The sequence below is a fragment of the Ambystoma mexicanum genome, chromosome 5q, assembly GCF_040938575.1.
Source record: "Ambystoma mexicanum isolate Mex_15411 chromosome 5q, UKY_AmexF1_1, whole genome shotgun sequence".
Classification (NCBI taxonomy): Eukaryota; Metazoa; Chordata; class Amphibia; order Caudata; family Ambystomatidae; genus Ambystoma; species Ambystoma mexicanum.
Genome location: NC_090933.1, coordinates 902148332 through 902160534, shown reverse-complemented (window position 1 = coordinate 902160534; position 12203 = coordinate 902148332).

Sequence of the window (12203 nt, the reverse complement as noted above, 5' to 3'; positions counted from 1 at the left end):
GACTTTTAAGGTTCAAAAGCCTGCTCTCTCAGCAATGATATGATATGGCATTTATAACGCGCCTATACACAAGTGCTTCAAGGCGCGACGAGGCAAGGGAGGGGGAAAAGAGGGAAGACAGACAACAATCCTACTAGGCCAGGTGCCATTCAGATCGCGCAGGGGGAAAGTGCGGGCGGGGGGTGTAAGGGGAAGGGGATAGTGCATTACATGGGAAGATAGAATAAATAACAATTCAGTAAAAAAAAACTTTGTTAAAGGGACGTTATGGTTCAAAGTAAAACCGAAAAACCCCTGAAATTCGCTAGTTATGGTAAGGTAAGCAACCATAACTCGCGCCACCACTGTGCACTGCTAAGACTAACACCCAGGACATCAAAGATGACATCACAAATGTCATTGATGACATCACTGATGACATCACATGTGCATTTACCTTTCATGAAAAGTCTGTACAAGAGATTCTTATTGTAATGTTAATAAAAAAAGTGTCAAGGATCATTGGAATAAATATCATGAGGTACGTAGTGCATTAAGCAATGCATTAATCCAAATAGCATTGTATTATCAAGTTTTTCCCAATATACCAAGGTACACATGTAGTAACATAGGCATTGTGTGCAGCAGACATGATGGAGATGCAATATTAATAGTCTTGCCATGTTAAATACTACAATTATAAATGCTTTCTTATTAGAGTTTTTCATACTGTAAAACATTTCATAAGTACCTAATAAAATCCACTTACTACATTATTGCATTACTGCACACAAAACACAAACATACAACAACACATACAAATATAAGCATATACAGGGAAAGTGAAGTAACCTAACTGATTATCTTCATGTACAGAAATGATTGCTCTGCTTCAAAGCTACTACTTCCCTATGTATAAATATCACATATTGTGACTAGACCCTAAGGAAAGTAGTGTAAATGCAATGTGTACAAATATGAGCATACCCAGGGAAAGTACAGTAATAAAAAAACAACAGAACTATAAAACAGTGTTGATAACCTTACTAATCATCTTCGTACATAGATAGCATTGCTGTCTTCCAAGTCTGGGTTATCCCCTTTGTATATGTTTCATATGCTGTGAGTGGACCCTAAGTGAATTACTGTAAGAACATATTTAAAGTATAAATCTACAAATATAGTACTTTTTGAATTTTTAGTTCCTGACTGTTACTGGCCTAGATATATCAGTAAAGGAAAAAAGAGTGAGCCAGGCATCTGATGTCATCAGTGATGTCATCAATGACATTTGTGATGTCATCTTTGATGTCCTGGGTCTTAGTCTTAGCAGTGCAAAGTGGTGGTGTGAGTTATGGTTGCTTACCTTACCATAACTAGCGAATTTCAGGGGTTTTTCGGTTTTACTTTGAACCATAACGTCCCTTTAACAAAGTTTTTTTACTGAATATACAAAGGTTTTTGGTAGCGCAACTTAACCATAACATCCCTTTAACAAAGTTTTTTTACTGAATATACATATACATACTGTGAATTTGATGTATGTTTACTAGGATTCCCTTACTTTATATACATGTAACATAGAACATGCTGAACCCCCAGCTAGTGATTTTGATATCCGTGGACTGTGTGTATGTCCGCGGACGGACGCTGAAATGGGGGATGAAAGCCATAAGCAATCTAGGTTCCCAAAGCGGAACCCAGGGTGCTAAAAAAGAGGATTTTGCTTCCTACACCAGGACGCCTGTGGCATCCCAGTATAGGAAGGAAAATCCTTTTCCAAGATGGCCACCATGGAAAAGGAAGGTGAGGGTTCCATACAGGGCCCTCTTCGCTTTCCATGCCAGCCTGCAGAAGGCAAAAAGAGAACCCTATGACCATATTACCACAAGCACATTTTTCTTCCCTTTCAGATCTATCCTAATTTCGAATCACTTTACCACAAAGCCAGTCCCAGGTAGAGATGGCCACTTTAATCCTATGTTTTCTCCCTTGTGGTCATAGCCAGTAGCCAGATTTTCTGGATCATGACCGTATTCCATGAACCAGACAATCTGGCCACTGCCGATTGCCACAGGCTACCCCTCATTCACTAAAGGTATACCGCTATTTTTTTATAGCTACATTATGACACTTGGCAAATAATAAAATACTGGCACATTGGCAAAACCATGCTTGTAGGTCCTCGCCAATGCTCCTTACGCAAGTTTGCTACAAATCCACCCATGTTTTATTTTTTCAAAAGTGTCAAATGAATGCACACACAATCATCATATAACCTCGCCCCCACTTGACAAACTCCATTCAGACTGTACGAAAACATTTATATCTAGATCTATAATCTTTTTGCAAACCTTTGTGTAGATTTGTCAAATAGCACCACATTTATAAGCCTTTACATTATTTTGGCACCCCCCTCTAATTTTACCCCCTCTTGACAAAATCCCACCAAACTTTGCAGAAACATTTATATCTAGATTGATCATCAGTTTGCCAAAATAAGTGTAGATTCATCAAATGTCACCTCATTTATAAGCCATTACATTATTTTGGGACCCCCCTCTAATTTTCCCCCTCATGACAGAATCCCACCAAACTTTGTAAACTCATTCGCAATCAAGTCACAAATATACCATCCCATCCTCATCACCCCTCACCTCCTTAGAGATTATTTGATAAGTTTGACAAGAGCAATGCTCAGAAAATATTATTGTTCAGAGGGTTCAGGCATGTATTTTTATACATACGTTGATCGATCGCACAAACATTTCCAATGCACCTTACCTTAGTTTTCCTCTTTGGTACACATGCGAAATCTGGCAACAGGGCACGGCCATCTTGTGCTAATCTTACCCGTTGCTGCATCGGCCTAAGGCAGCGGTATTCAAATTGTGGGGCGCGACCCCCCAGGGGTCCGCGTGTGCATCACTTGGGGGCACTGAGAGCTCAGCATGAAATCGAAAAAAATATATATATATATATATATTTTTTTTTTTAGTTTGGAAGAAATGGCCAGAGTGGCTCACATGGTCGGGCTGAAGCATGAAACTGTCTCAGGCAACAATGAAAAAGTGGACCGCAGTTGTAAATGGATATTCATTCCTTTAGTCACAGACTGGGCCTCATTACAACTGTGGTGGTACTGTAACAACAGTGCCGGTAAGCTACCGGAACCGTTGCTACCGTACCACCATAGTAAAAGTTGTGCTTGCGGGTGCCTGACAGCCCTGGCAGGCTGTCAGGCACCCGCGAGCATAGCTCATCAGATGCACCGGCACCGTTATTAACGGTGCCGGTGCATCCGAGCTCCCTATTCCCATTGAGCCCTATGGGGCTGAAATGGGAATGGGGATCTACCGGTACCGGCACCCACGAAAGGGCAATTATCAGGTTCACCTAACTCGGCATGATCCGGAAATTGCCCATTCGCGGGTGCCAGACCTGGATGCAACTCCAGCGGGAGCCGTGCCGGTTTTACCTGCACAGCTACCGGTAGGGTTGTAATGAGGCCCACTGTTTCAATAGTGCCCAAGGGGATGCTTTGTGTTAAAATGTAACTAAATTGTGATATATTCAGCAACAATGGTCAAAATTACTAACTGCATAGTTAAGTAACTCATCAAACTGGTCCACATTGGCCAAAATGGTGGCCCATTTTGACTGGCCCATACTAGCATTTTACATTTTTTGGTACAGGTATTGCCCTATAGCCCAGTACAAGCCTGGCGGCTCATCCATTATGGAGGAGCTAAGGAGCCAGCCCAGTGAAACAGTGAGCACTCCCTCAGATGCTGTTTCCAGCTGATGGAGTGCTCCTGGGCTAGCTGAACTGTCAAAGGGAAAACTGTTTCCCTTTGACAGTTCAGTTTAGTTCCCCAGCCGCACATGCTCACTGAGCCATACAAGTGCTGGGGCGTTTTGCTTCGCCAGCATTGCATAGCTCATTGAAAATGCTGGCTGGGGCACTGCATGTCTGTATGTCCGAGGAGGAGCTCCTGCGCCTCCTTGCACATACGGACAGAGCAGCCTGGAGCAGGGCGTTTCAGCACCCACATGCAGGCCAATACAGAAGGTACGTGTATGTTCATTGTTTTCATTTAAACATGTGTATGGATGCTTGTATGCTTATGTTATGAGTGAATGTATGCTGATGGATGATCATGTCAATGATAGAGTGTTTGCTGTATAAATGTGCAGCGCCTTGCCTACACACGTAATCATGTTGATTGTGTTAGGCCCAGTGAGGCCCAGGGGACAGGGATGGTATCTTTTTACTGGACATCTATTATAGATGTCCAGTAAAAAATGTCATGCCTGCCCCCTGGACCCCCAGCACCAATTGCAAACTGTTTGGCTATTTACCAATTTTTTTGTCAAAAGTATGCTCTACAATGCAACATTTTAACCCATTATTTAAAAAACATTCACAGGGGGTTTTGGCTCCCTCACTATGCTCGGTCGCTATGGCATTTTTGGGGGAAATAGTTATGCCTCTCCACTTAAAAAATCACCAGCTGCCACTGGCCCTCAGACTATGTTTGAAACGGGATGGGGGGAACCCACGTACTATGGTGGAAGCACAATGGGCGGGAACCATGTGATAATGGTGGGAGCAGAGTGGGTAGAGCCCAGGGTGTGTGATGGGGTAAGGACAGACCAGGGACTGGGTAGGAGTGGGATGAGGGAGCCCAGCTACTGTGATGGGAGCAGGTGACGTAGCGCAATATATACTGTCCATTTGGCATTTCTGGGGGTCCCGAACTGCCCAAAGTTTGCTCAGGGGGGCCCCGGCCAAAAATATTTGATGACCACTGGCCTAAGATGAACTGCCCTGATGGCACTAAATCATATGCCCCGCTCCTGAGCCTCACATCACCAAACCTAGTGATATTGTCCGCCTTTCTCAGCGACGTTCCTGAGCAGCGTACCCAAACGCGCCCAGTCATCACCTACGTGACGTGACGCACAACCTGAAAATCAACACACAACTTCTCACCACACAGCACGGCACAATTCGAAATACTAAACCGTACTTTAAAAAGAAACAACAAGACTGTACAATTTGTAAAGTACTTTTATTTCACAATAAACGCTCCGAAAACATCCGACTATTGCCATATTCAATCAAATTAGAAATTTCTTTCCTCGCTTGCGATTCAAAATGTTTATCGTGAGTCTTGCGTTGTTCTTTTTGCGTACACAAGGTGTTCGTTTTGGCTAAAAAAATCGCTTAGGTCGCACAGTGAATTCCAGGTCTTGTGCATCAACTTGAGGCTAGACCACCGTAAAGGATGTTATGTTGCTCCGAATCGCTTGTACAGCGTAAGGGCATATATGCCCTTGCCGATCGTCCCACAAAACTGTCACACACATCCAGTTGTTCACAAGTAGCTGGAGCTGCCGATTAAAAAATCTGTCAGTTGGCATCTGGAATCTATGACAATCGCAAAATGGCAAAATATACCTGTTTCGGAAACATAATAGAAATATGCCTCACTAGCCGATCTTTATTACAATTTGCTTCCGAGAACATTGCTATGTAGTATGATCAACTCTAAATGGGAAACGAAAGTTGACGCTACAATTCTATGTGCTCATACATGGCATTTCAATGAAATATTAGCATTGAAACTGGGAGAACTGAGTAGCGGTCTACATGCATATCAATGCTGGCCTGCCCATCTGGACGGTAAAAAGAACATTACACACAAAGGTTATACTTGCATTTCATTGTAATATGCCACACAGAACAAACGACTAAAATGTAACCCACAAATAATGCTCAGATAGTGATAAGTTGATGCTCGTTCGAGTATAAAATCATCCAAAATTAAACTTACATTACATTCACCATTTCCATTCTCTTGGCGTAACTCAGACCGTAAGGCAGACTCCGTTCGCACCAACAATTTTTCATAAACTGAATTTACACGTTCCTTAGTCCACTTTTTGAATACATAAGCTTATCATATCTTACATTATAACAACCCTCCTTCATTCAATTCCTTTCGGAATCATCCCTTTCTCTCAAGGTCAAAAAACAATTGAACCTTATACTGTGTGTCCGATGCGTGGGCTTCCTGAGCTCGCAAACAAAAATACAAAGCTGGTGAGCTTCACTCAGAATCAAAATACATTCTTACTTTGCAACAACTTGCCACACCGGATCCATGAGAACTGTAATTCTTATGCACGTGCAGGGCGGTCTTTGCATCAGGCAGTGCAGGTGGCTGCCTGAGGTGCCGACTGTAGGGGGCGCCAGTCTGACTCCATTATTACTTTAATTACATTTTAACACAGACATAAATAGCCCTTTCTTTGCCGCCCTCTGCGTGTAGCACAACAACATCAATTTATAAACATCAAGCGTCATTGCAAAGTTTCCTTACCCCTTAGCAGTGGGTACTGTATCACTTCTCTGCACAGTGCCTCTAGACTGCAACCTTCACTAATTTTCATTGCATTATTTCAGTGACAACACAGAAGGTGAGGCAGAAAAGTAAATGGTGGACTTGTAAACATAGATTGTAAGTCAATCAACCACTTCTTCCGGTCCTCCACAGGACTGTTCACAAACATCCTAACTGTTCGCACTTTCACAACAAAAAAACACCTGTTTTTTGCTTCTTGCAGCCATATCCCATCCCATCCTCATCACCCCTCATGTGCCCAGAGATTATTTGATAAGTTTGACAAGTGCAATGTTGTGCTTTTCAATATGTTTATACCGCGATGTCCGCGGACACCAAGCACGGATCCAAGATAGTGGGCGTTTCCAAAAATCTGAGACACTTCACGCTCTTCACCATCCAATCAGGGGACACGTTGCATGTCCGCGGACATGACGCAAGCTGATTAGCCAATCGGTGTCCTGCCCGCGGAGCGAACAGGGAAGTGTGTCTGCGGAGTGGACATAGATATCACTAATTTTTTGTGACCTACTTTTTGGTCGTTTTTCAAAAAAACTACTGGACGGATTTTCACCAAATTTACAAAAACACACTTTCGGGACCAAGCCGCTGCTCCTGCCGTAAATTTGGTGAAAATCCATCCAGCGGTTTGGGCTGTAGGTGTGCACAAGCTTTTTTTCCCCATTCAGTCTATGGGAAAAAAAATACATTTTGGGACCCCCCCCTTATAACTTTGCCCCCCGGACCAAACCTCACCAAACTTTACATAAAAATTCAGTGTGGGCCATATACTTTTTTGCAAAGTTCGGTGTGGATTCGTCCAGGGGGAGCAAACTGCTAAGCCACCCAAAAAGTGCTCTTCCTATGGGATTATCAACTTAACCATACCTACACAGAAAAGTAAGGCCAGCAGGTGGCAAGTGCATGAGTCTCAGCATAGGGTTCAAAACATGGCACCTCGGAAACCATCTCATAACACTTCCTCCTCAGACTCCAAACCCTTTCAGATTTCTAGGTAGACAGATACGTCATGTATAGGCCAGATCCCTCCATTCATTTGTATCTCTCCAATTCTCATTGCTTCTTTGATTACGCATCTGGTGGGCTGGCAAAGGATTGTGTTTCCTGCCCTTCCTCCCCTGGCTCTCTTTTCACGTAAGTATGGCATCTTAGAGACCTTTATGGGTTCAGCCCAAAGCTGATCGATGGTAGGTTGGCAATTTTGAATCTCAAACTCCTGCCGGGAAAACCTTTCAAGCATTTACAATGTTCCTGCTTGTCTTTGGCATTCAACAGGCTCCTCCATTCCTTAGCTTCTCTACTTGGGGTGCTATGATGAGGTTTTCATCTTACATTGGGTTAAGTGTCTTTTCTGCCTTCCTCTTGCAAGACTCTGCTCCTTAAAAGGTGGTGTAAGTATTCTCTCAAATTGGCTCCAGATGGGCACAACACTCCATGGACCTTTGTCTGGTTGCTGTTGATGTGCTACATATCTCCCTCTCGCTAACCAACAAACAAGTCAGCCTCATCTTCCACACCATGGTTCCCAGGTATAGAAATAGGTCTGGGAAAGGGGGCGCTGTCAGAACAGGTACTTACACAGTAATGCAGTTAAACACTGCCCTGCATAGAGAAGTGTTTCAAGAGGAAGAAAAGCCGATAGTATAGTTTTTGGGGTGTGCAAATGGTTTGTAGGATGAGTAGTGAGGTAGCTGTTTTGTATCAAACTATAAAGAAAGACCTAAGAATCAAGGGGGAGGTTAAAGAGTGGGAAGAGGTATCAGCAAGTAGGGGATCGGCGCACTAAGGTCTTGACAGGGTTGGGGGCCAGGATGATGCTTGACACTCAGTTTGGGTTGTGGGAGTGAATGATAGTAGAAAGGAAAGAGTGAAGAAAATGTGACATGTGGTGAAGGACTGAGTAATTTGAAGGGGTAGGAGGGTTGTCAGAGTAGCTATTATTTTAGAGATTTAAGAGAAGAATGAGTCATTGGCTGAGAGGAAGAAATGTTGTTGGGATGATGAGTGGGAGTATGGCCTAAAAATCAGAGCATAGTTTGTGGAGATGTGACCGGAGGAAGGAGATGACTTTGGTGCAGTATTTGAATATTGCAGATTTTAAGGCGGTGTAGAGGGCAAAAAGGGATTTCTTACCGGAAGCATGTGCAGTAGCACCTGGAGCATTCCAAGTGGCGAATGGGATTACCAAATAAATGATCCCCGGACAAATAACCAGAAAAACTCAAAGAATATGGCAAAATACTACTTTATCAGTTCAATAAAGAAGGGAAACGATCAAAAAAACTAATTGTAGCTCACACACTCTCAACAAATTTCAATTACGCAACAAGTGTTATACCACGATGTACGTCAGCTGGCAGCCTATGTGGCAAACAGTAAAAACCTTTCAGGTGGAGGGATTGCTTAAGCGAACATATATACCTATAGTTTATATAAGTGTTAATATCATCATTGGCTGCCCCTTATCTGGTAGGCAAGCCTTTACATATGCATGATCCTGGGGCATGCCACCTGTGGCTGGAACCACAAAGCACCAACCTGGACCTGTTGCCCTTGATGACAAACTCCAGTGTAGCGAGTTCACGCTCAGACCTGCACGTTCCCCTAGCACCAGCACACTTGGGCAGTGGCTTTTTTTCTGGATCTATTCTTCACATATACTATGTATGCTATGTGCACAACCGGACCATTATTAGGATAGGACAAAATGCCCCATGTAATGCCACCTATCACTATTTTGGCCAGGATATTACTCCCGGTTGTAGTGAATAGAGTTTCTCGATACCCACACAGTGCAGGAGCTCATTTCATTCCACCCGCCCTCCCCTCGCACCCCTCTTTTCCTTTGAATCCAGGGAGCCGGTACCTGGGAATCAGTGGCCCAGTGCAGCCTTTCCCAGCTGGGACCAAGACAACTCCACTCAAGAGGATTCTGCGACTCGTGCAGTACGAGTCACCAGCTTCAGGTAATGCGATCATCCTTCCATGCCTGGTGTAATGAGACAAGGCTATATTGATCACTAAAATGTGTCAAATGTGTGTTACAGATACTACACACAGACCTGATGTCTTCATCGATGTGCATGATGATACAATGCACAGCAGGCTTTCCCTTGTGGGCAATCCTAAGAAATTAACAAGCTTTAATGCCTTTTTAAATGTGTCCTGGATAAAGAACCCATTATTTATAGAATCATAATTGTCCTTATTTTCTAGACTCCATCCACAGGATATCCCATTGTATGAGACCCTATAATAATTTCATGTCGTGATGAAGGCCGATGTACTAAGAGCATCCCAAACAAAACAACAGGATTTAACTAAAACACTGTATAACCAGCGGACGAATGCAGCATTCACATTTGTACACAGCCCCCAGATAATGCAAAGTGGTCGTTTTACATTTTTCTAAGTTACATTTTGTATAAGTCGCTGATAAGTATTGTTGATTGTTTTTTGTATATGCAATGTACGTTTTATGTTCTCGTGTGCTACACCTTTGATGTACTGTACTGCTTTTTATTTCTGCTACTTAACATTTACCATGAAGCTCATGGTAAATGGAATAAAAGAGTGGGCCACACTGTATCTGGTTTCACCCGGATGCGTTATTTGTGCCACGTGTAACAGTAATGCAATCGACCTTCAGACTCCCTACCAACATTTCTTGTGAAAATGTAAAATGTCCAAAGAGTCATTCACTTGATAAAACAAGACACGAACCTTCAAAAAATGATTGTCAAAATGTAAAGCATTCAAAGAGCAATCCACTTGGAACATTAATGCAATCCAAATATCTTCTGCCATTGTCCAAAGTTCAGCTTTCGGGTCCATCCTATCAGCCCGTGAACTCTGCCCGCAGTATAATGTCACCTTTCTGTGGTGTTAAATCTTCTTTTAAAATCTCCCAAAACTCCTGATCTTCTGTGACTATCTATGCAACATGTAAAAATCCACCCATGGGAGGCAGCACAATTATGTGTGCGCCATGAGATTACTAAAGCATAGCAGAGAAGCGGTTAGAGAAGCGGTTAGAGAAGCGGTCAGTCCATGGAGACAAGAAGAATCAAAGCTCTATGGACAACATTGTACACCCCAGCAGCGCCATCCTAGATTCCACATTTATCACCCATAGAGATTTCAGATTATATGTTTTTAATAATACATCAGCTCCACGAATATTTTTGTGACAGCGTGCAAGATAAAATATGCAATACAAAATAACAAGACTGTTAAAAAAATGATGCGCAGAGCATGCCAGATAAAAAGGTGCAATACTAATTAAAGTAAACATGTTGTTTGAATCAAAAGTCTGGGCTCCATCCCACCATCAGAAGTGAAGAAATTGGGATCATTTGGGAGAGGCCTGATGTCCTTTGAATAAAGACTGCCGCGGCCTCAGAGCCTTTTTGACAAGGTCACCTAATCCCTTCGCTCTCTTGGGGTCATGGCGTGACTAGAACATGGAAAAAAAACAGCCCCTCCCTCCTCAGAACGAATTCAATTAAATTACATTTTTTATAAGGCGCTTGGTGGCAGACTCAAGCCTGTAGGCTGCAGGACCGTGCTGCCTGGGCTACTTGTTTCCAGGATGAGCACGTTGCTGCGGAGCTATCCTCCCTGCCCAACTAATGCTGATCTCTATAACAGGATCACCTCCAAACTGTCTTTATCCCCAGATGTGACCTGTATCCTAGTTTCCTCTGCGGACACTAAAAATGAGCACACCATTCAGGTAACACCAACATCAAAATGTTATTGCTGTGTTTAAGTTAGGACTTCTTTTGGCTCTCATCCAAGGAAAGACGTCAATGTTCCCCAGGAGGTCGGAGGTTATAAGGAGGGCACATTAGTAAATAATGTGCCAGTCTTTCCTCTTATCGGGTTGGCTGGCGTTTGACACACCTTCACTAGGCTTGAAGAAAGCCCTAGAAAATCCACCCAGGATAGATTTAGATACCATCAAGGGTGTCCTGACTGCCCTTTGTTTCATCTGGACAGGTAGAGGGCTGGCTTACTCCGCTGAAGCCTGTTGAGCCCATATGTCTTATATGGGCATTGATGATTGCAGTGACTTGGACAGAAGCTCAACCTCGATTCCACTTTCCTAAAGTTGTCGTAGTCTGACCCTTTATGCTTTCCATAAAAGTTCTTCAAACCACTTCCTCAAAATGATTAAACAGTTCCCAACGAAAATATGTCCTCCCCGGAACGGTCAGGGTGGTTTCTCCTTCCCTACCACAGGGGAATCTAATCAAGGACATGTCTTGCTCCTTTGGCAGTAGCACTTGGCAATAATACATTTCTGGCTCAACAAGAAGAAAAGGTTTGCACGCCTTAAGTTCTTCTTATAAGGTCTACAAGCCTTCAGGGCAGCACTCTGTCAGTTACAGTCCCTAGAGTTCTCTCTCTGACAGTCACATGGCTTATTTCTAGTTGACGGCTGAATACGATCATGCCCCATCTCATTTCACGTCCTGCAGATATTGCTGTCTCTTTCACTTCATAAAGCTAAATGATTTGCCTTGCCCAGTGTCCTCAGGAACGCTTAAGAGGGCCTTGTGACCTCCCTTTCTTGGGGTCCCAATTTCTACCCCTCCACCACTTCTCTACTCCTCCCCTAGTCCTGATCCTCCTCGATGTCATGCCACATGCCCATTCCTCCTCCCACTATGGGTTTAAACCTTTTTGATCAGGCTTTCACCCCCCACACGTTGCGTTGGCCTGAGCATGCTTTCTCATCCCTTCTTGCTCTCTCTACCTACCACCTTGTAAGCTTGTTTTGCTTCCTGA